Below are 23,586 nucleotides of genomic sequence, written 5' to 3'. Positions count from 1 at the left end.
CTCTAAAAATAATAATTACACAGCAATCACCAGCAGGAATGCTTGAGTTCTTTCTGGTAAAGAATAACAGAGAAACTACAGAATGAAAACTTTTTTACTGTTAATGTGTCATTAATTGCATTTCCATTTCCTTCTCCAAGGGGAGGCTTATGAGGGGAAATGTTAATGACATTGACCTCTAAACTTGCTATGCTCATTTACTTGATATGACTTAAGTGTGAAAGTGCTCCTAGCAAAAATAAGCATATATGGTTTATTAGCTTACTTGCTCTTCAGTACTTCTTTGGATGGATAAAGTATTTTGTTCACTGATAGCTGCTTACTATTAACATATGTTTTAGTGTCAATGGTGATGGTGAAAAACTGCTTTAAAATATTTCAATTTCAGTGATCATTTTATGAAGCAGGACCATTTTGGATCTCACATCAGATGAGAAACAGTAAAGCTTTTGCAAGCCATGTTAGATACAATGGAACAATGTCACATATATGTGGAATTATTGCTTGTACTTTTTTGATCTGCTATTACTTTAAAAATATTTGTTATTATTAACCTCTATAGCAATTTCCACCCTTAGTGAATTTATCAATCTTAACTTTGGAATCTAATTATTTCATGATATTTCATATGCTGACACTTTATTTAAGGTCTCTCAATAGTATAAAAAGGTAAACAAGTTATTTGCAAGTTCTCTGGGAAATTTCTGTCATGTTCTCCTCTTTTCCAGCTTTTAAATTGTTTTTTTTTCCTATGTTTGCTGTCTTTTTCTTACTTAGGTTTGTTTGGATTTTAAATATTTATATTTAGATGTTTTCTTTCAACATAAAATTATTTGAAAATAATTTTCTGTCTGTACAAATCATATCCAATGACCAGAGCAGATCAACATTTTAGGATCCATAGTCTTTTTCTCCCACTAGAGACATCAAGAATTTTAACCATGTGTGTGTCCCAATTCTCCTGGGGAGAACCTTACTAACTTCTGCTTACCACAGGTGGGTAAGCTTTATAAGTGACTGAGGAGGGACAAAAGTCACCATATGGCAAAGTCCTACATGAGAATACAATGAGTTATCGGAATTACTTATGTGATTACAGGTGACTCAAAGGCAGTAATGCCACAGTTAGCACCAACATGAGTGATTATTCATGAAAGCTCAAAACTTTGTGGTGTTTGCCCAATTCCCAACAGCTGGATATATCTGAGTCTCCTCCACAGCTCTTCTTGTCAGACTCTTCTTAGCACTCCTTGTACATTTGGTTGGTCTCAGGGACTTAAAATTCACTTATTTACATCCTGAGTCTTAAGGAGTCTGCTTCTATGTAGCACTCTCCGAATCTTAGGAGGCTTCTTCCAGAATAGACTGCTTCAATAATGAGGAAAATTCTACATAATACCACAGTCATAAGTTGTGTAGACTATTAAGTAATGTAGATTTTTTATTTCACTGATTGTTTCGAGATAGTTAAATATTCAGTTTCCAAATTCATTGAGAACAACTAATCTCACTGAGGGAAGATGAGCATCAGGAGAGGTTGGCTTTTAATACAGCTTCTATTTATAATGATAATGGAGTCTAAGACAAATTTTTTAATCTTCCTTTAATGTCCAATTTCCTTCTCCTGTGAAATGGACATGGTCAAAATATTTGTTACTGAAATTATTTGTGAATAAAGTATCTAACTGAAATAAGAAAATACGTTAAGTACTTATGTATACTACTTCCTCAAAATTATGATTGATAACTGTAGGATACATATGTATAAATTATCTAGTACATGATGGTAAGGTGTAAAAGTCATATTGTTTGACGTAACTATTTTCATTTTTATTCGAAAAATTATATGTAACAAAATAACATTAAAAATAGTAAAAATTTTATGTAGAATTACTGTACTCATTGCTACATGATTCACTTTGTACAGATATTATTATCAAGTGGAATACTAGGGAATTAAAATTGATACAACATTTTTGTATTTTATATTTTTGCTGCCCTTTTATATTTATTTTAATTAGCAATATTGAAAATGTGAATATTTATTTCATATGACCTTTATTTTACCATGAGGATGTTAAATGATTTACATTTGACAACAAAAATTATGGTCATATATCCAAATATACAAATGAATTTTAGATTTACATTATTTTCTTTTGCAAACAAATAGATAAGTTCAAAACATCTCTCTTTTATCACTGTCTACCAACTCCACTCTCAGATTTTCACTTCACTTGTCTATGAAATTCACATATTCTGAATTCCTGGTTTTTTTTTTTTATGAAATCTGAACCTTATGGTATCCTCTGGCTATATTATTTAGCATGTGTTTACATGTTCCTTTTTCATTCATATCAGATAGCTGATATTATCGTATTTCTACTTGCTCAATACCTGAGCCTTCTAAGTAATAAATATGTAATTGTTTATTTTGTATTGATTTTATTATTATTGTTTGTGGTGGTTTGAATGAGAATGTCCTCCATAGGCTCATCCCCAGTTCCCGGGATTGTTTGCAGATGCAAACTTGTTAGAGAAAGTACTTCAGTGATGGTGGATTATGAGAGTTTAAAGAATTGAACCATTTCCAGTGCAGTTTGCTCTCTCTCTCTCTCTCTCTCTCTCTCTCTCTCTGAATGTGCTTGTCATTCAAAATGTTAGTTTTCACTTTTCTTCTTCAGCCATCATGCTCATCTGCTCCCATGCCTCCCTGGTGTGAAGATGACAGATGCTCATCACTCTGGAATTATATGCCTAAATATATTCCATTCCATATATAACTACTTTGTCATTTTTTTTATCACAGCTATAGAAAGGTAACAAATACAATGTGTAATGTAATAAATACTTTACCTTGTTTAGTACTTTACCAGACTTAGCAGTAATCAGAGAATGTCCATTAGAAGAAATTTAGAGTCTAGAAGAAAGCTTGTCTAATTGGACCTTTATATGTTGAAGTAAGATTCAGTTGTGAGTCAAAACTGGGAACAGGACATACAGCTGTCCAGTCACAAAATGAGCAAGTACAAAGTCAAAGAAGAAATTATGTAACAAGTATGTTTAGGAAACAGCAAAGTTCATTGTGTTCTGGAATGGAGGGAAACAGATTGGCTGTGCAATGTGCCTGGTTTGCATTGATCACATCAGGAACCTGCCTGTCACACTCACTTAGGTTATTTTTGACACTGAAAGAAAATCAATTTTGAGTTGATCAAAGGCTTCTCATAGAGAAAACAATTATTTCAGACAAGACATCTATATATCTGAAAAGTACAAGTGAAAGAAAGGAAAATGATAATTATGAGTCCTTAAAGGAAACTTAAATTCTATTGATCACTTTGATGGTGATTAGATGTAGGAATATGAGGAAATCTGGGTATTCCAATCATGGCCATGAGGATCTGGTGAGCTTTTCTGTTCCTGATCTGAGACAGAAATTCAGGTTTAAAAAAATGATTTCTTAGAAAGATAAAGTGTTCTACTAATTTGGACCTTTTGGAAAAGTGGTTCTTAGAGGAACAGTCATAAAGGAAATTTTCAAAGTTACAGATTTAGAGAGAGTCCCAGTATATCTAGCTTTTGATTAAGCTTTTGATCTTCATGAGATGAATGGAATCTGTAGCACCCAAGGTCAAATGGTCAAAAGAATTACACCAGGGAAGAACAGGTGGAGAGTGGCCCTCCAGTCAATCCAAAATGTGAGCTGAAAATAAAAAGGCCCGTATGAAAATTGAAAACAGATATCTAGGGAGTTATGAAAGAATCCTAACAGAATGATGCCAATTTGTTATGTTTTTTTAACCTTTGAAACAATTACATTGTTCTTGAGGAGTAAAATCATTAGTCTAATAACTATAATTAGTTATAATTATGCAAAATGAGAATGTAATTTAATGTGTTCTCTATTTACAGTTCTCAATAGATCTCATTAATAGTGTTTATGAACAAAGTATTTATCTCTGTCCTTAGACTATCTCTAAGGTCTTTATAGTTAAACCCCTAGGATGTACATGAACTCTTGTTGTATTTAGATTCAAAGGCTGGCTCACAAAAATTCAAATGATTTGTATCAAACTTTGCATATAATAGTTACTTTAAAATTTCTAAGGGATATTTTCAGACTGTATTCATTCTAAAAAAGAATAAGCCCATGGACAATATATGAACAATCTAAAGGAATATCTATATCATACTTAAGAACTGACACAGATTAGTTTATTTCCAATTTCATAATACACATTTTCCACATTATTATATAACTTCTTTTAAGAAATAGAACTATTTTCAAAATAATTTGTCTTAAATATTCACAATAAATACTAAGTGAAACGTGTCTGGTAATTATATAATTAGTTCACATTACATTGAACACAAAATTTGTAGCTTTTCAAATTTACTAATAGGTAGTTTGCTATTGTGTAAAACTAAATTATTCTAAGTATTGCAATCCATCTCTGCAGTTATGAATCAACATTTTCTGAGCTTTATTAAGCATTTTCTTAAACATTTAAATTCTACGGTGGTACTTTGAAAAATATATGGGCACATCATGTTCTTATTGCTCTTGTTTATATTATATGTATCTATAACAACAAGATTACTAAGATGATAAACTTTGTGAACATTCAGGGAAGGGAATGTAGGAAAAGATGAGGGTATTCGTAAAACCTATTCATCAAAAGGCATGCAGGAGCATTTCCAGGCTGCTACTTACATCCCCACATCAGTGATATTGTCAATATGCAGCCATGCTATGCATTTTTCATCTTATATAACACTTTTTCAAATGCATTAAATTTTTATTATATATTCTTATAAAATTTAGAAAGGATAATATGCAGATAAGGTCATCCATAGCAACAAACACAAGTGCTGGTGAATATTCCTTTATACTGTGTGGATATATGTCTCTGTGATTGGTTTAAATAAAGAAGCTAACTGGCCAATATCTGAACAGAATAAGGTTAGGCAGGAGAACCAGACTAGGAGAATGCTGGGAGGAAGAAGGGTGGAGTTTGGAGTCACCAGCCAGATACAAAGGGAACAGGAGATGAATGTGCCATGTTAATAAAGATACCACCATGTGGCAGAATGTAAATAAGGAGTATGGGTTAACTTAAAATGTATGAACTAGTTAGTAATAAGCCTGAGCTATTGGCTGAGCATTTATAATTAATATAAGCCTCAATGTGTTTATTTGAAAGTGGCTGCTGGACACAAAAGCTCTGCCTACACAAAAGTGTACATAGTTGTTTCTTGCACACATGTTGGAGTTCTGCCTTTTGTGACACACAAGAAAGATCAGAGACAAACATAAAGGCTACTTAGTTTATTTTAAAATATTATGATTTGTTTATAAATGATATAAATTATCTAAAATATATGTAATATAAACTATTATTCAAACTAGTTAGAAAAAAGAAATTATTTTGAAGCAACTTGAATCACTTGAATTCTAAAATAATAGATTAAAACAATTATTGTCAGAAGAAAATGCATGTACATATGTAAATGGAAATATTATTGACAACTACTCATAGGGAATTCAAAGCATAAATTTTAACAATATTTTCATGGGGTAAAATAATAAGGATGCATCTCTGCAAAATCTAAATTTTATTAAATTTTTTCTATGTATAAAATTTTTTAATTTATTTTATAATTTAATTTAATTTTACATATCAGCCACGGATTCCCCTGTCCTCCCTCCTCCATCACTCCCCTCCCCCCAGCTCACTCCCCATTCCCATCTCCTCCAGGATAAGGACTTCCCTGGGGATTCAGCTCAGCCTGGTAGATTCAATCTAGGCAGGTCTAGTCCCCTGCTCCCATTGCCCAGGCTGAGCAAAGTGTTCCTGCATAGGCCCCAGTTTCCAAACAGCCAGCTCATTCACTAAGGACAGGTCCCAGTCCCATTGCCTGGGGCCTACCAAACCATGCAAGTTAATCAAATGTCTCACTTATCCAGAGGGCCTGATCCAGTTCGGGGATCCTTAGCTATTGGTTCATAGTTCATGAATTTCCACTAGTTTGGCTATTTGTCCCTGTGCTTTTTCCAATCATGGTCTCACCAATTCTTGCTCACACAATCCCTCCTCTCACCGATTAGAGTCTAGGAGCTCCACCTGGGGCATGGCCATGGATCTCTGCATCCACTTCCTTCAGACATTGGATGAGAGTTCTAGCATGACAGTTAGGATGTTTGGCCATCCTATCACCAGAGTAGATCAGTTCGGGCTTTCTCTCAACCATTGCCAGTAGTCTATTGTGGAAGTATCTTTGAGGATGTCTGTGGGCCTCTCTAGCACTTTGCTTCTTCCTATTTCCATGGGGTCTTCGTTTATCATGGACTCTTATTCCTTGTTCTCCCACTCTGTTCTTGATCTAGCTGGGATCTCTTGCTCCCCTAAGCTCTCTTTCCCTTGACCCTTGCCCTTCATTACCCCCCCATCATGTCCAGTTTGCTCATGTAGATCTCATCCTTTTTTCTGTCATTGGGCAATCCCTGTGTCTTTCTTAGGGTCTTTAATTCTAGGTAGCTTCACTGGAGTTGTGAGTAGCAGTCTAGTCATCCTTTGTTTTACATCTTGTATCCTCCTATGAGTGAGTACATACCATGTTTGTATGTTTAATAAACCAATATGTCTTTAACACGAAATTCCTAAATTCCCTAAAATAGGCATATGTTGCTTTTACCACCTTATCCAAAATAGTAAAGAAGAACTATGAATGCATTCAAGTCATTTCTGTACAAGTAAATTAAAGTACATAATATGTATATATCAGTTGAAGATATATTTATAAACTTCATTGTGACTGTTAATTCTGAAGAACTTCATGAATATCTAAATACTTTAACATCTTTTAAGAATACATGTAGAAAACAATAAAATGTGTTTAGCAGGATATCATTAGGCACCAATACATTGACTTTTTTCCCCTCCAATTGCATTTGCTTCTATACTAGGTCTCTTCCATCCAGCCTCTGAGTTCTGGCACTCTAGGCAGTGTCAAGTGTATGCTCACTCTTATGTTATGTATCTGAGGCTAGACCAGCCATTGGTTGCTCCCCTTCAATTGTTATCAGAGTGCCTTCATCCTATAACTGATGGAAATCAATGCAGAGACCCACAGTCCAGCATTGGGCTGAGCTCAGGGAACCTGCTGAAGAGAGGAAGGAAGGATTGTACAAGCCATGGGGGTAAAGGACATCACAAGAGAACCCAGAGGAATAACTAACCAGGGATCATAGGAGCTCACAGATTCTGGACCAACAGCCAAGGAACCTGCATGGGACCAACCTCCACATATGTGTGACAGTTGTATAGGTCAGTTTACTTGTGTGACTCCTAGCAGTGGAAGCAAGGTTTGCCCCTGATGCTTTGGCTAGTATTTGGGAACCTATTCCTCATACTGGGTTACTTTGCTCAACCTTAAGACAAGGTAGGGAGCTTAGTCCTACAGCAACTTGGTATGCCATGTTTGCAGATAACCATGGGAGGCCTGCCATTTTCTGAACAAAAACTAAGGAGGAGTGTATTGTGAGAGGGTGAAGGGGATGGGAGGGAATGGAATGAAAGGAAAAGAGGGAGGGGAAATTGTGGTTAGAATGTAAAATAAATGAATAAAGTTAATTTATAAAGTAGGTTGTTTTCTGTTTCTCCTTTGCTTTACTTCTAGTATCCACATATAAGTGGGTACATACTATGTCTTTCCTTCTGAGTTGGGTTACCTCACTCAGAATGATATTTTCTAGTTCCATCCATTTGCCAGCAAATTTCATGATGTAATTGTTTTTCTCTGCTGAGTAGTAATCCATTGTGTATATATATCACATTTTCTTAATAATTTTTTCAGTTGAGGGGCATCTAGGTTGTTTCCAGGTTCTGCCTATTATGAACAATGCTTCTATGAACATAGTTGAGCATGTGTCTCTGTGGTATGATTGAACATTACTGGGGCATATGCCCAAGAGAGGTATCACTGGGTCTTGAGGAAGATTGATTCCCAATTTTCTGAGAAGTCACCATACTGATCTCCAAAGTAGCTGTACAAGTTTGCATCCCCACCAACAGTGGAGGAGTGTTCCCCTTGCTCCACATCCTCTCCAACATAAGCTGTCATCAGTGCTTTAGATCTTAGCCATTCTGACAGGTATAAGATGGTATCTTAGCATCATTTTGATTTGCATTTCCCTGATGACTAAGGATGCTGAGCAATTCCTTAAATGTCTTTTGGCCACCACTCCAGAGAAGCTATCTAAGAAGGAAGATCCAAAGAGAAATGCATAAATCACTCTGGGAAGGGGAAATAGATAAGATCTCCATGAATGCACTAGGCGTCATGGGTGGGCAATGGAGGGTAGGGGATGGGAGGTGAGAACATAAGGGAATGGGATGGTGGGGCTGGAACAGGGATGGAGTAGAAAAGCAGTGAGAGAGATACCATAATGGAGGGAGTTATCATGGGGATAGGGAAGTTGCTAGGAATCTCCAAAGATGACCCCAGCTTAAACTACTAGAAATAGTGCCTGAACTGAACTTGCTTGCCCCAGTGATCAAATCAGTGAACACCCTAACTGTCATCACAAAACTTTTCTCCAATGACTAATGGAGGCAGATGCAGAGATCCACAGCCAAACACCAGGCAGAGCACCAGAAGTCCAGTCAAAGAGAGAGAGGAGGGATTTGAGCAAGTGCATCAGGATCATGATGGAGAAATCTGTAGAGATACCCAAACCCAACTAGTGGAAACTCATGAAAGCTGGATCAATGGCTGTGGAGCCTGCATGGGACTGGACTAGACCCTTTGCATGACAAGAAAATTGTGTAGCTTGATCTGCTTGGGGGGCCTCCTGGCAGTAGAATCAGAATCCATCCCTGGTGCATGAGGGGGCTTTTTGGAGCCCACTACCTGTGATGGGACACCTTGTACAGCCTTGAGGCAGGAGGAAGGGATTGGGCTTGCCTCTACTGGATGTGCCTCCCCATGGGAGGCCTTGTCTTCTTGCAGGGAGTGGAGGATGGGTTGGGGGGAGGCTGCGGGAGAAGGGAAGAGGTGGATCTTTGATTGGTGTTTAAAAAGAATGAAGAAATTTTCTTAATAAAAAAATTAATGAAATACACAAAATAAAAAAGTGTAGTAATAGTTCTCTCTAAATGTTTATTATAAACAGAGAGTTTTAATATTGCCAGTTACATTGTATAAATGGCATAATACTCCATCCTTATAACCAAGAGGTTATACTATACTTCAGTTGTTTGAATCCAAAAATCTCCAAGAGGGTTTATAGCTGTCATGAGTGCATGTAATCCTCTACAGAGTGAAAACAATAAGGAAGAATACTAACAGATAATACCATATTTCTGTTAAGTCTAATAATATTATAATAAAATAATAAATATATGCTGGCATATTTCCAGTTGCAAATTAAGGTTATTCCTTTACCATGATCATTTAGCAGTGCTTCAGAGAAAACTACTAAGGAGAAATAATGAGAAAAATAGTAAAGCTCTTAATAAATAATAATGAGGCTCTAAAAAAGAAGACATGAACCCACCTTCCACGCCCCCCCCCCACAATAAGGCAAGGCCTTCCATGGGGAGGCACATCCAGTAGAGGCAAGTCCAAGCCCTTCCCCCTGCCTCCAGGCTGCACAAGGTGTCCCATCATAGGTAGTGGGCTCCAAAAAGCCCCCTCATGCACCAGGGATGGATTCTGATCCTCTAGCCAGGGGGCCCTCCCAAGCAGATCAAGCTACACAACTGTCTGGACACTCAGGGGGCCTATCATGGGGGTAGAGAGAAACCCAGTGCTAGAGAAGTTGCCAGGAATCCCCAAGGATGACCCCAGCTTATACTACTAGAAATAGTGGAGAGGTTGCCTGAACTGAACTTTGTAGCTAGAGTTTTCCTGCCTGGCCCACAGTCAGGACAAATCTCTCTCACCTGTCAGTCCCACAGCCGCTCAGACCCAACCAAGTAATCACAGAGACTTATATTGCTTACAAACTGTATGGCTGTGGCAGGCTTCTTGCTAACTGTTCTTATATCTTAAATTAGTCCATTTTTATAAATCTATACCCTGCCACATGGCTCGTGGCTTACCGACATCTTTACATGATGCTTGTCCTGGCAGCAGCTGGCATCCCGTCCTTCTGCCTTCCTGTTCTTTCTTTTCTCCTCTCTGTTAGTCCCACCTATACTTCCTGCCTAGCCACTGGCCAATCAGTGTTTTATTTATTGACCAATTTGAGCAACACAATTGCCATACAGAATATCCCACAGCAGAACTTGCTTGCCCCAGTGATCAAATCAGTGAATACCCTAACTGTCATCACAAAACTTTTCTCCAATGACTAATGGAGGCAGATGCAGAGATCCACAGCCAAACACCAGGCAGAGCACCAGAAGTCCAGTCAAAGAGAGAGAAGAGAGATTCTATGAACAAGTGCATCAGGATCATGAAGGGGGAAACCTGCAGAGACAAACAAACCAAACTATTGGGAACTTATAAAAGCTGATAGGTTTTTTAAAGGTAGTAATTTCTTGTGTGAAAGTATTCACTGAACACAAGATAAATATTTTCTTCCACTAAAACATGAAAGTTATTTGAAGGAAAAATACAAGCTATGAAAGAAACTATATTTAGAACAACTATTTTACTGTTTCAGTTTGAATTCTATATTGGAAACCTAAGTTATATGATAAGATACTCTGACTTGAACAATATGTACTATTGATATTGCTTAGACAGTCTCTCTGAACACATATGTCAAATTCGTGCTCAATGCTTACATTTTTCTTTGTATATAATAGTAAGTAAATAAGAGCTTAATCTTAAAACTTCTATTAGAGTTCCATAGTAAGAGTAAATTCTCAAACTACTGCAATATAAATCAGCTTAAATAGGAGGTTCTGAAAGAGAATTGCTTTGGCAATTTTGTAATACATCGAACAGTTAACTTCCATGAAAAGTTTAATTACCTTTAAGTTCTGAAGAATATTTAACCAACTCTTTCCTAGAATTATAAATATAAGATGTAGCTGAAGTTTTCTCCAGTCCTGCCTGGCCCATGGTCAGGACAAATCTCTCACCCGCCAATCCCTCAGCCGCTTAGACCCAACCAAGTAAACACACAGAGACTTATATTGCTTACAAACTGTATGGCCATGGCAGGCTTCTTGTTATCTAGTTCTTTTATCTTAAATTAACCCATTTCTATTAATCTATAAGGCTTACCTGTATCTTAACTTCTGTTTCTTATTGTAGAAGCTGGCAGCATCTCCCTGACTCAGCCTTCTTGTTCCCAGAATTCTCCTTTCTGCTTGTCCCGCCTATACTTCCTGCCTGGCTACTGGCCAGTCAGCATTTTATTTATACAGAGGGATATCTACAGCAATAAGAACTACATGATATGGAATATGTATAAAGTACAGCTCTAAATAATGTTTAGAAGCAGATATTTCTATTAGTGCTGATATTGTTATGTTAGAGAAAAGAATTGATTGCAGGATTTTATCTCTGAATGTTATTTATTTGAGACTGTATGAAAAGAGTTGATTGACGGAATAAATAGTAACAATATTTTTCCTTTTACTCATATTAATTTTTACAGTGACAAAGTAGTCCTACAGATCTGTAGTAAACACGATGCAACAGTAAAATTGTTTAGGATTTCAATTTTTTTTTGAGGTGAGATATTTATTTTTATTTTAAATTTTTACAGTGGAGCAAGGAGAAGGATGACCTGGGGAGCACAGAGAGAGGGCAGAGTTTTGAAAGGCACACATGTATCTATTTCTTCTACTGTATCTTCAATGCCAGAGATCCTCTCTTCCATCTCTTGCATTCTGTTGGTTATACTTGCATCTGAATTTCCCCATCGTTTACTCAGATTTTCTATTTTCAGCATTACCTCTGTTTGTGTCTTCTTCATTTTTTCTATTTCCCTTTTCAGGTCTTGGACTGTTTCCTTCATTTGTTTCATTGTTTTTTCATGATTTTCTTTCAGTACTTTATTGTTTTCTTCTAATTTGTTTGCCCTTTCCTCTAGTTGTTTATAGCGTTCTTCCCATTTTTTTGTCTTTTCCACTACACAAGCCTCTACCTTCTTCATGATGATATTCATAGCCAAATGAATGGAAACACATGAACTATGAGCCAAAGGCTGAGGGACCCCCAACTGGATCAGGCCCTCTGAATAGGTGAGACAGTTAATTGGCTTGATCTGTTTGGGAGGCATCTAGGCAGTGGCACTGGGTCCTATGCTCATTGCATGAGTTGGCTGTTTGAAAACTGGGGCTTATGCAGGGACACTTGGCTCAGACTGGGAGGAGGGGACTGGACCTGCCTGGACTGAGTCTACTAGGTTGATCTCAGTCCTCGGGGGAGGCTTTGCCCTGGAGGAGGTGGGAATGGGGGGTGAGCTGGGGGAACGTGAGGGGGGCAGGAGAGGGAGAACAAGGGAATTTGTGGCTGATATGTAGAACTGAATGGTATTGTAAAATAAAATAAAAGGAAAAAAAAAGAAAGGCACACATGTTTCCATTTCTACCACCATAATGTAATCAAGAGTGGAGGTGAGTTTGCAAAGACACAGGAAATTGTCTTATTAGGTTATAATTAATAATAATAGTAATGAATAGAATAAGTAGGAAAAATAGACAGGAAAGAATGGTAGAGAGAAAAATCATAAAGAGGCATAGTAGGGGGCCCAAAAGCATTATGGAAAAAAAAGTTTTGGCAAAGGATCAGTTGGTAAAATATTTGCCTGTCTAGCTTCAGAGCTCAAGTTCAGATATCCAGCGCTTGTGAATAAGCTGGGGTGGTGGGGCACACCTGAAATGCCAGCGCTGGGAGCATGGGTGGTATGCAAACAGAAGGGTATACGCTTTTACCATTGCTAAGGCCTTTCTTCACAGAATAAGAAAAGGAAAGCCCAAACTCTGAGAGAGGGGGAGTTTATCTTCCCCAGGGGAGAACCCTGATGTTTTTCTCTTGGCTTAGCAGCTGCACATGAATCTACTGACATTTTAAGGATCATCACATTATGGCCCACAGTCCCATAGTCAGCACCCTGACAGTCACTCAAGTCGTGTCCTGGCAGGGCTTCTGGTCCCACAGTCCTGGCTAATTCTCTGTTGTTCTATTGATTAATAAGACTCGGCAAAAGCTAGGGTGAAAACCTGCTAACCCAGAGAGGTTGAGTAGCAACCAGCTGATCTTAATTTTTGGCCATAGACACTGCAAGGGACACATCTCTTCCCTAATCCCAAAACAAACAAACAAACAAACAAACAAAACAAAACAAAAAAACACCAAACTCAAGCCCCTGACTGTTCCTTCCTATGTCTTCTCTATGCAAATTCCTGGCTTCTCCTTGGCCAATTCCCTTCAGCGAGACGGTGGCTCCACCCTCTAATTCAAGGTTTAACTTTATTGGCAATTCTTGGGGAGTGTTAGAGTGCCATTAATTTATCACACAACAGAACCCCAATGGTTATCCAATGCCAGATGGTCAGCCCTGAAATCATATACATGCAGGCAGCAATGAATAGATTTGGAAGGCTGTATTTATATGTTTATTATTCATTTTTAGTATATATGTAAGAACAGTGGTTAAAGAGGAGAAAACTGAATTTAGAAAGGAAGATTCAGACATAAAAGTGATGGAATGGAAGAGAGGAAGATAGAAATGATAGAATAAAAGCTTCTAAAAAAGGAACTTCATATGCTTAAATATTCTTTAAAGCAGAGTATGCTTTTTGTTCCTTATTTTCTTCTTAGAATATACTTCCTCCCAAGCCCCAAGTCAAGGACAATTAGTTGTCACAGACACAGACATTGTTAACATCAAGCTTGATTTTCTGAGCAAATGCTTTGCAGGTCCTCTTAGACAGTCCTATGAAAAAATGAAAAAGCCTGGTCATTACTTCCTTTATGATGCCAACAAAAATTAATGTTCATTCCTTAAACCGAATTCTGCAGAGGCTAAACTGGAGAAGTACCAGCATCCCTTCCTAATTTAGGGAGAAAATATTATTTCATAAAGAATTTTCCCAGAAGACATTGAAGTTCTCAGGATGGTTCATTTAACAAATGATTCTCTTATTTCTAATTTGAAAATGCTGAGCTGTTTCCTAAGCAGGGATAATGTGGCATTTATGACCTTACAAGATGGTGAGGGAAATGTGTTGGGGATGAGTATGATTGAGATAGTTGATTTACATATGAAAATTTCAGAGAGTAAGCTAAAATATCATTTATATGACTCAGGAATTTAAATTTTAGTGATGTTTTTTATTTATATAAAATATAGGAAACAAATCCAATATGCTGAACAAAATAAACCTTATGGATTTGATTTTTTTCTTGACTACATCAAAATTTTTCACTTCAATAACCTCTGTCATATTTAACCATTCTCCTAAAATAGTTTGGTTTTATGTATTTATGGAGTCAGATTTTGTTACTCATGGATTCCTTCATTACAGATTAAAATGACCATAGACCTAAAGTATTCAGAAAATAATAAATTTTATACATAGCAAATGTACATGGGCTGTTTTCTTGACATTACTCTCTACATGATGCAATCATACATACCCATATATTGCATTGATATTGCATCAAATATTACAAATAAATATGATTTGCACATATTCATTGTCTGCACACAGATACATTTTTATATTTATTTAAAAGACCAAATATTTAAAATATTGAAATATTTATTATTTAATATTTAAAAGACTAAAGATTTATTGTTTGAGGAGATATACTTCAAGTAGCCTACCTATAGTTAGGTAAGTATTAGAATATCATAGACATTTTAATTTGCCTTTATAAATGTAACACATCTATTTCCCCTTATAAAAATAGATTATCTTCTCATACAGTAGATCCTGATAATAGCTTCACCTCCCTCTACTTCTCCCTGTACCTCCCCACATCCCACTCCATCCAGGCCTATTACCTTTTGGTCTTTTCTTAGAAAAGGACAGTCTTCTAAAAGATAACAACCAAACACAGCAAAATAAAATATAATAAGATATAATAGAAACCATCCCAATGAAGGTGGACAAGACAAACCAAGAGAAGGAAAAGACCCCCCCAAAAAGGAACAAGAAATAGAGACCCACTCATTCATACACTCAGGAGTCCCATAAAAACACTAAATTGAGAGCTAAAATAATACACATGGCCTGGTTCAGACCTATATCAGGCTTGTGTTGGCTGCTTCCATATCTGTGAGTTCATAGGAGTTTGCTCATTTGATTTAGAGGGCATAGTTCTCCTGGTGTTCTCCAAACCCTTTGACTCATATGCTGTTTCTGCCTCCTCTTCCATGGGACTCCCTGAGCTCTGGGGGAGGGGGATTTAATGGAGACATCCCATTTAGAGCTCTGTTTTCCAAGGTCTCTCTTCCTCTCTGCATAATGTCTGGCTGTGGGTTTCTGTATTTGTCACAATTTGGTGATGGAGAAGCTTTTCTGATGGTGACTGAATAGGGTACTGATCTCTCAATATAACAGAATGTTGTTAGGAGTCATTATATTGTTACTTTTTTAACATCGGTAGTATTTGGTTTTACTCCAGGTCTCCAGGCTATCTAGACTCTGGTTGTTGGTCACCCAGGAAGTGTCAGGTTCCATTGCATGAGGTAGGTATTAAGTCAAATCAGATATCAGTTGGTGACCCTTACAAGCTTTGTGCCACCATTCTCCTACTATGTTTTACAGGCAGGGAAGATTGTAAAACAAAGATTTTGTAGCTTGGTTGGTGTTTATGTTTCTCTTTTGTTAGACTGCAGGATATTTTCCCTTGCCCAAGATACTAGAAAGTAGGGATGAATGTTGTATATAGTCACCAAATCAATCTCTCCATGTTCAATGACTTGTGTAGATGTTTTCTTCAACAATGGGGTCTTGTCATTTTTGGAGAATAACCTATTGTCTTTACAACAGCCTGGATTGTTTGGGAAATTTTTAAGGGACCCCTTAGGCCAATAACTCAATGGTATTTAACCTAGTCCCAGTATTGGAAACATCCATTGGTGATAAGAGATAGCCTTTTGGGACTCTGTGCCCTTCATTATTTGGAAACTTTATTAGGATCACCTTCATGTATATTTTAGGATATGTTCACTGCACTAGGTTTCTATACCACCCCTCAAAATGTCCCTCTAGTCTACTGGTTCCCCCAACATTTCTTCCTTCAATTATGTTTTTCTTTCTTCTCCCTACCTGATCTGCTCTTTCCCCTTACCCCAACAACAGTCCACCAATATAATCTATTCTATTTCTCCCATACTTGGAGATCTCTGTGTCCTCTCTAGTTCCTTCTATACCTAACCTCTTTGGGTCTATGGATTGTAGCTTGGTTATCATTTATTTAATGACTAATTTTCACATCTATGAAAACACATACCATATTTATCTTTCTGGGTCTGGGTTACCTCACCCAGGATGATTTTTTTTTCCAGTTCAATCCCTTTGCCTCCAAATTTCAGGATGTCATTTTGCTAACAGCTGAATAATACTCTATTGCATAAGTGGAGTATTTTCCTTGTCCATTCTTTGGTTGAGGGACATCTAGATTGTTTTCAGTTTCAGGCTACCATGAATAGAGCATCAGTGAACATGTTTGAGCAGGTGCCCTCGTGGTGGAGTGAAGCTTCCTTTGGGTATATGCGTAAGTGTGGTATAGCTGGATCTTGAAGTACAAAGATTCCCAACTTTCTGAAGAACCACTACATTGATTTCCATAGTGGTTGTGCAATTTTACATTCCCACTAGCAATAGATGGAAGTTCCCCTTATTCCACACCCTTGACAACATGAATTCTCTATCACTTGTGTTACTGATCTTCACAATTCTGACTGGTTTAAGATGTAATCTCAAAGTAGTTTTTATTTGCATTCCTATGATATCTAAGGGTGTTGAACATTTCTTTGTTTTTCAGCTGTAGCTAAACGTTTTTCTGTGTCCTGCCCAGTCCACAGCCGCTCAGACCCAAGTAAACACACAGAGGCTTATATCAATTAAAACTGCTTGGCCATTAGCTCAGGCTGACTACTGACTAGCTCTTACACTTAAACTCAACTCATTTCTATTCATCTATATGTCGCCACATGTTCCGTGTCTTTACCTGTGAGCCATTACATGCTGCTCCCTGGACAGCAAGCTGGTGTCTCCAGACTCAGGCTTCCTCTTCCCAGAATTCCCCTTGCTTGCTTATCCTGCCGATACTTCCTGCCTGTCTACTTGCCAATCAGCATTTTATTTATCAGCCAATCAGAGCAATGCATATTCACAGCACACAGAACATCCCACAGCATTCAGCCATTTGATTTTCCTCCATTTAAAATTTTCTATTTAGATCTATACCCTACTTTGAGGATGTAGCTGAAAGTTTTCCTGCATCCAGCCCAGCCCTGCAGCCTCTCAGATCCAAATAAACACACAGAGGCTTATGTCAATTATGAATTGCATGGCCATGGCCAATGGCTCAATTTTCTTGCTGGCTAGATCTTATAACTAAACAGTCCATTTCCATTAATCTATATGTCACCATGTGTTCTGTGGCTTTACCTGTGTGCCATTACATGCTGTTCCCTGGATGGTGGGATGGCATCTCTCTGCCTCTCCTTTCTTTTACTCCTATCTCTCTTGGATTTTCACACCTCACTCCATTCTTCCCTGCCATAGGCCAATGCAGCTTTATTCATCAACCAATCAGAGCAACACATACTCACAGCATACAGAAAGACATCCCACAGCAAAAGGATTATTTGGTTTTGTGATATCTAGTTTCTTAAGTTCATTATATGTTTTGTATAGCTGGAAGTTTTCCTGTGTCCTGACAGGTCCCACAGCCACTCAGGCCAAAATAAACACATGGAGGCTTATATTAATTGTGAACCATATGGCCATGGCCTATGGCTCAAGTATGGTGATATTTTATTTGTGCTGAAATGTGGTGATATTTTATTTGTGCTTTAATAAGTAAAGCTTGCCTGGAGATCGGGGGAAATGTCAGCCATTTTAAGTAACCAATCAGGCAGCACATGCCCTTAATCCTATCACTCAATAGGCAGGATCTCTGTGTGTTCAAGGTCACACTAGGGCACAGAGACAGGCGTGAGTGATGACACACACCTTTAATCCCAGTACCAACCAGAGAGACCTAGAGGTCTGTACAGATAGACAGAAATTGGCAGAGCTATGTAGGAAGAGGAAGTGAGGTAGCTGGGCTAAGAGAGGCAATGAGAGGGCAGAACAGCAAGGCAATAAAGGTGTGGATAGACAGGAAGTAACTTGAATTTGGAAGCTGCAGAGTTGGTGAGGTAAGATTGCCTGGTCGCTTTCCCCATTTCTCTGATCTTTTCGTGTTCACCCCAATACCTGGCTCCAAGTTTGTTGTTTTATTTAATAAGACCTTTTAAAATTTTGCTACACTCAAGCTTCTTGCTAGCTAGTTCTTGTAACTAAACTCAGACCTTTTCTATTAATCTGTATGTTGCCATACATTCTGTGGATTTACCTGTGTGCCATTACATGCTGTTCCCTGGATGGCAGGATGGCATCTCCTCTGCCTCTCTTTCTTTTCTCCTGTCTCCCCTCTGGATTTCCTACTTGCCTCTAAGCTGCCTTGCCATAGGCCAAACAGCTTTATTTATCAACCAATCAGAGCAACACATATTCACAGCATACAGAAAGACATCCCACAGCAATTTTGAATGTTAGACCTATATCAGATGTGGAGTTGGTAAAAATCTTTTCCCATTCTGTAGATTGTCCCTTTTTCCAACTGATAGTGTCCTTTGCCTTACAGTAGCCTTTCAGTTTTCATGAGGTCACCTTTATTAATTGTTGTTTTTAGTGCCTGTGCTAATACTGTTCTGTTCAGGAATTCTTCTCCTGTGCCAGTGAACTCAAGGATATTTTTCACTTTCTCTTCTATAAGCTTCAGTGTATTTTTTTTATTGAGGCCTTTGGTACATTTGGAGTTGATTTTTGTGCAGAGCAATATATATGGATCCATTTGTATTCTTCCACATGAGACATCCAGTTTGAATAGCACCATTTGTTGAAGATCCTATCCCTTTTCCAGTTTGTATTTCCAGCCTCTTTATCAGAAATGAGTTGTCCATATGTGTGTGGACCTATGTCCAATTTATTTCATTGATAAACTCAACAGATGTAGCTTAATCAGAATTAGGGAAGCTAGCTGGGGTTAACGAAACTGTTTGAAATATTTTAAATTTATTCATTACTTGTTTTGCAATCATTTGAATCACAAACACTCAAAATACACCATAGGGAGTTAATTCCTAATAATAGTCCTCATGCATTATTTGTTGTAATAAAATAATATTTTAATTACAACTACTATGAATGCTAATTGAAGGTCATTTTCCAGAAAAAGTTATATAAAACCACCTAGAAATTACCCAGTAGTGACAGTTCTGTGGAAAATTTCAAATACTGTCATGTTAATTTTGTATAAAATATTTTTTAATTATCTATTTTGTATTTGAAGTCATGTTTTAATCACATTTCTCTCTTCCATATCTCCCCTCAAATGCTCCCATATACCCCTCCTTACTCTCCTTTTTTAGATCAGGTATTACACTTGTATATGCATTTATGCATGTGCATACATATAGATGTATGTGTGTGTATAAAATACACATACATTATATATATGTATATGTATATATATATGTATATATAAAATCTGTTGAGTTCATAAACCTAGGAGTCATCAGTCCTACACAAAGAACTATAGGCAACTGAGTAATCATGGAAACAGAGAAGGATGAGAGATTGTTATTCCCAAGGAAGATTAGTTGCCAGTCTCAGTATTCCCTGAAAACACACATACAAGAACACTGAATGCATACAACAGTTTATATTTATAGATAGTCTTTTTTAAGTAACTAGGTTTTTATTTTACAAATGTATAAATGTTTATAACTTAAATTATTTCCTTTAAAGAACTGGTGGTTACAGTATTTTAAAAAAATAGGTTTGTAACCCTACTTTAATGCAAGTAACATGTCTGAACAATTTCATGTGTCTGATTGCTTTAATGTTATCTTTTCTAAAAATTAATATATGATGTAAGATTCACTAGTACTTCAATTCATGCTAAATAACGGAAGGAGAAATATTTCCATATCATATAACTTCTATTGATCTCAATAATTTTAACTTAACTTCATGCCTAAGTTCACTCTTTTTCCCTGATATAAAAAGCTGATCAATCTATTTTTAAAAACTGATGTTATAAAAAATCTATTCATCTTTTTGCCAATTATTTCACAGTATCAGAATCACTTTCACTGAAAGTTGCATTTAAGAAAAATATTTACTTATCAAACTCTTTTATTTAACTTACCAAACTAGATTCCTTCATAATTTGTCAGAAGAAAAGATATATTAGTAGTAAATGATGACTTCATAACCTGCAATTATGCACATAAATAAATTAGGAAAAGATAATGCAGTATCAATCTTAATACACATTACAAACCTGAAAGATATATTAGGACAATGAGGATAAATTAGTTGGCTGAGAATCGGTGATGTTAACCTTACTGAAATGTATCTAGAAATGATGCTTAAAGAATGGAAGGCATACAGCTGCCTCTTGCTTCCACGGTTGTATTTCACACGTAACTTGACCACAAAAGAGTTCAGAAGGATTTGGATTCAACCATCACTTTCAGTAAGAGGCAATTAATGGTCTGAAAAGAGATCAATCTTCCTGTGTTGTTTACCTTACTAATATTTCAGAATTATAGCACAAAGAACAAGTTAAAATGATAAAAAACACCATTTGCAGTAGAGAATTATTTACAGCATTTACTACAGACAGTAACAAATAGACATCCAGTATGGAAGAAGTCTTTCAAGTCCAGAAGAAGACTGAAAGGCTTTTACATGAATCCCCCAATGTAATAAGGATTATATTGTAAGACTGTCAGAAAATTATATATTTGTTAATTAAATCTTGCATAGGTTGTAATGAATAACCACTGTACACTTACAAATGTAGCTGACATTTTCCTCCTAAAACAATGTACAGTTAGTTATTCCATAGTCTTCAATTTTATATATTTCACTTAGATACAGTGCCAGGCTCAAATGATTAATTGTCAGTGATGCTACAGAGGAAACCTGCAAAAGTGACTTTCCAAGGTCAATAGTTTCTTACTTAATTGTGTGAATGTTCTGTTTTACAAATGGATATTTGTAATGGGTATACACATTAACTACCCTTATCTTAGACACCACAATAAAAACAGAATGCTTGTTTGACTACTTTTGTTATTCTGTATATTCTAACTTTGTTTACAATAGTACTTGCAAATAAATGTCTGATTTTTGTATATGATTTTTCTAGTTATTCTTCCTTAAATATCTCAGTAGCTTAAATTTGGTTTATTCTTTGTGTTTGTTTATGTGTCTCCTATTGGCTCTTTCCCTCAAAAATAACATGTAAATATTATTGCTTTTATTGGATGACAACTCATTCATCAGCATATTTTATGGGTCAAGTACTATCTGAATAACGATTACTATTCTCCATATATTTATAATGAAAAAATAAATAAGTCTTAGAGCCTTGTGGTTTTTGTAATCTATTTATGAAAAGATATAAAGGTTTTGTTTTATCTTTTCATTCTGTCCCAATAACATTGTTAGTAAATAATATAGGAAACGTGCATTTTTGAAAAAATTGTCCTTTATCATTTTGGAGGTATTTTAATATTTCTAGCCTATAAGCTTTATGAAAAGCCTTGTAAATTGATATAAACAGAAAACAGCACTTTCACTAAATTAGTTTAGAAATACATATGGGCATTGCTTGATTCCTTTAAGTGGTTATTACTGGTCTATTTCTGCTCTCTCGAACCACCAAATTCACAACAAATTGTAGTCCAAGATCATGTCTCAGCTTCAGACATCAATCTGTCAAGGAGTCCCCCCCTACCATGTAAGGTAGATTAGACACAACACAGCAGGCATTTAGAATCCTGACCTTTTCAATCCATCTGCATGCCCTTCCTCACTAGAGGCAACAACTGAGAAGAGATCTCAAAAGAAACTTAGAATGAATAAAGCTGAATGTGAGTCCTGTATATTATTCAAGATTGACAATGAATAGTATTTCCTCCATTTTAGTGTGCAGGAGATGTTTATTTCCCTCTGCTAGGACATAGGCTAGTTACATAAATGTACCTGTCCTTGTCCTTTCAGGTACTTGATTCCCTAATCACCTTTCCATGCAGATGCAATCATGTGATTGGGTCCCCAGAGAAATAAGTCAAATCAGTATGTATCACTAGTATAATTTGCCATGGAATTTTATGAACTGTGTGAAATGAACGATTTTACTTTCTTTATTCATTTATCTATCACCTGAACACCAGGATTGAGAAGCTCTACACAATGTTAGGTATACAAAATAGAAATTGCTGTTTCATTATCAAAGCACAGAGGCAGCTATAAACACTCAGTGTTACATGTATAAGAAATAGTTTGCTGCCTCCCATGGCTCAGGACTTATTCTTAAGTCAATTGGTATTGCTCCAATATACTTATGTTTACTTGTTTACTTGTCTGTATCAACAAACAAGTTTGCTGGGGCAAGAAAATATTTACTTTTCATACTTGTATCATATGGGTTAACTATTCTCTCTTGCTTTTGCAGTCAAAGTTTTTAAGACACTTGTTTAAGATTTTTATTGAGTTCTTTTCTCTTGTACAGGAAAGTTACCAGGTTTTACATATTTACCATATATTTTATGGTCTTTCTGAGATACTAATTCTATGTATTAAAATGTCTTCTTTTAATTTCTTTTAAATCTGTCACTTCTGAACTCATACATAATACTTGTATTTTTCTTCATTACCTGACAATTTGCATAGATATTTTATTAGATTAAAGCAGATACCTGGATTGACCTGGCCATATACTGTGACCAAACTGGTGCATAGCCCAGCTGTCATCAGAAAGTCTTCATCTAGCAACAGATGGAAACAGATGTAGACTCACATCTAAATGTTAGTTGAGTTCAGGGAATACTACAGAAGAGGGGGAGAAAGGATTGAAGAAGCCAGAGGGGTCAAAGACTACAAAAGAAAACTCACAGAATCAAGTAACCTGGGCTGATAGGGACTCACATAGACCAAACTGACAAAGAGCCAGCCTGCATGGGACTGACCTAGGCACTTCGCATATATGTGACAGTTGTGTAGCTCAGTCCTCTGATGGGACCAAGCAGTAGGAACAGTGGCTGTCTCTTTTACTCTCTTCCTGGCTTTTGGGAGCCTATTCCTCACACTGGGTCACCTTGTCTATCCTTAATACACGGGGAAAGGTTTAGTCTTCCTGCAATTTGATATGCCATGTTTTGTTGATATTCATGGGAGATCTACTCTTTCCTGAACAGAATTGGAGGGGGAGTGGATTGGAGGTGGAACAGAGTGGGAAGTAGTGTTGGGACGGGGAGGAAAAGAAGAATAAGGGGAAACTGTAGCCAGGATATAACGTAAATAAATACATAAA

This window comes from Peromyscus maniculatus, chromosome 17, assembly GCF_049852395.1.
Source record: "Peromyscus maniculatus bairdii isolate BWxNUB_F1_BW_parent chromosome 17, HU_Pman_BW_mat_3.1, whole genome shotgun sequence".
NCBI lineage: Eukaryota > Metazoa > Chordata > Mammalia > Rodentia > Cricetidae > Peromyscus > Peromyscus maniculatus.
Note: the sequence above shows the minus strand (reverse complement) of the source record.